The sequence below is a fragment of the Pteropus vampyrus genome, unplaced genomic scaffold, assembly GCF_000151845.1.
Source record: "Pteropus vampyrus isolate Shadow unplaced genomic scaffold, Pvam_2.0 Scaffold29, whole genome shotgun sequence".
NCBI lineage: Eukaryota > Metazoa > Chordata > Mammalia > Chiroptera > Pteropodidae > Pteropus > Pteropus vampyrus.
Window position 1 is genome coordinate 6,892,397 of NW_011888810.1, and position 2,435 is coordinate 6,894,831.

At 38.9% G+C, this 2,435-nt stretch overlaps 1 protein-coding gene and 1 non-coding gene across 3 annotated transcripts in view; both read right to left on the bottom strand.

Moving 5' to 3' along the window:
* The window catches only part of SLC38A7 (solute carrier family 38 member 7), a 16,077-nt gene that overhangs the window by 1,966 nt on the left and 11,676 nt on the right, over nucleotides 1-2,435 (bottom strand). The gene's annotated exons all lie outside the window — the stretch shown is intronic.
* On the bottom strand, nucleotides 387-505 carry LOC111737632. Its single transcript, XR_002779493.1, has one exon. It is a non-coding gene; the product is annotated as a 5S ribosomal RNA (ribosomal RNA).

Consider the following 2,435-nt stretch of genomic DNA (forward strand, 5'->3'; position numbering starts at 1 on the left):
TAATTACATTTTCCCATTATATATGCACTTATCCAAACGCTCCAACAGATAATGATTCTAGTTGCTTAGACCAATCAGGTAACTTTTTAGTTTCATTTTTTTCCCTGGACAACTTCCTTCTTCAGCTCTTCATATTCCTGGTCCAATCAAACCGGCCACTCTGGAATCACCTTCCTAGGTCATTCTCCTCAGGTCGATTCTTCGTTTCCTGGTTGCTTTGCCTTCTACTTTCTAGCTTTGCAGCTTTGTTTTGCTGAAGCACATTCTCCAGTGACTTTTTATTTTTTTAGGTGAGGCAACCCTTGGCTGACCTCACAGATTGCAAGGACCTCGTCAGTTTAAGATCCCTTATTTTTTTTATTTTCCCTTATTTTTTAAATTTTTTATGCCTACAGCACCTGGTCTTCCTAGGTGGTCTCCCATCCAAGTACTAACCAGGCCTGACCCTGCTTAGCTTCCAAGATCTGATGGGATTGGGCTTGTTCAGGGTAGCATGGCTATAGACTCCAGTGACTTTCTAACAAAGGCTGCATAGGAACACATTGATTTACCCCTTGCTTATCTGGAAATATTTTTATTTTAGCTTCACACTTGATCGAGCATTTGGTTGCATACTGAAATCTACATTGAAAATTTTCACTCAGAATAATGAAGGCATTGATGTGTTATCTTCTAGCTTGCACTGATGCTAAGAAGCATGCTCTTCTTGCCCCCCACCATCTCAGAAAATCTTTTTGTTCTTTAGAAAATCCTTATGATTTTCTCTTTATTTCCAGCGTGCAGCTCGCAAAATTTAATTTACCGGCCTAAGTCTGGAGACTCATATCTTTCACTTCTGAGAGCTTTTCTTATTTCAATAACATCCCCCTTCTCATCCCCTCCCTCGCACCCTCCACTAATTTTCTGTTCTCTATTTCTGCAACTCTTTTTAGTCAGATGTTGGGCCTGAGTTGAAACTCTAATTTTATTCTCTTCATCTCTTTAGTCTTTCTGTTCTGCTTTCTGAAAGAGGTTCTTTCATTCTCCTGCTCTCTAAATAACTTTTGACATTTATTTCAAGGCAAGTCTACTGAACTAATTCCTTCAACTCCGCACGCCCCCCCATTTTTGTCTGAGAAAGTCTATTTCTCTTTCACTTTTGAATAATTTTAAAGGGTACGGAATTCTAGGTTGGTAGTTTTTTTCCTCTCAACATTTAAAATATTTCACTCTACCCTCTTCTTGCTTGCTGTTTTCTGAGAAGTCAGATGTAATTTTCATCTTCGCTTCTCTATAGGGAAGTTATTTTTTTCCCCCTCTGGCTTCTTTCAGGATATTTTCCTTATCTCTGATTTTTTTGAAAAAAATTTTTTTGAAATGACTAGTTGTCATGTTTTTTGACATGTACTCTGCTTAGTTTTGTCTGAGCTTCCTGGATCGTGGTTTGGTGTCTGACATTAACTTGGGAGAAATTTTCAGTCAAATATATATTTGTTTCAAATATATTTTCTGTCTTTTCCTTCTGGTATTCCCAGTATGCATACATCACTCCTTCTGCAATTGTTCAATAGTACTTGGAATTTATTTTCTTAAACATCTTTTTCCTATTTCCTTTTCAGTTTTAGAGGTGTCGAGAAATCTTTTAGCTCAGATTCTTTCCTCAGCTGTATCCAGTCTACTAATAAACCCGTCAAAGGCATTTTTCATCTAAGTGTTTTTTATCTCTAGCATATCTCTTAGAATTTTCACCTGCTTACATAGCCCATCTGTTCTTGCATGCTGTCTACTTTATCCATTAGAGCTCTTAGCTTATTAATCATAGTTGTTTTAAGTTCCTGATCTGATAATTCCAATATCTCTGCCATATCTGAATCTAGCTCTGATGCTTGCTTTGTCTCTTCAGACTTTTTTGCCTTTTAATATGTCTTGAAATGTTTTTATGGACACAATGTACTAGGTAAAAGAAACTGCTGTAAATAGGCCTTTAGTACTGTGGTGGCAAAGTGTAGGAAGAGGGGAAGCATTCTATAGTCCTATCATCAGGTCAGTCCTTTAGTGAGCCTGTGTGCTTCTGGACTGTGAACTTCACACTGCTTCTCAGTTCCCCCGCCAATCTCCATCAGTTGGTTAGAGCTGGCTGGAGTTGTGTATTTCCTTTCTTCCACATTGAGGGTTCTAAAACCCCAGCTGGTTAGGCTCTGGTTAAATTTTAAGTTCCTTATGTGGGGCAGATCTCATTAAGAACAGAAGTGGTTCCTTATACTCTCCCTGCCAGAAGCATAAAGGGATTAATCTGTTTTCTGTGAGAACCTGATAGAACTCCAGGGGGTTAAATGCACAAAAATCCCCCATGACTGGGTGCCTTGGAGTTTTTCTCCCTCAGACTTGTCCACACTGCACCTCCAGCAATTTAGTTACAGTTCAGGTTTCCCTACCCTGGCACTGGTTGTCATAGG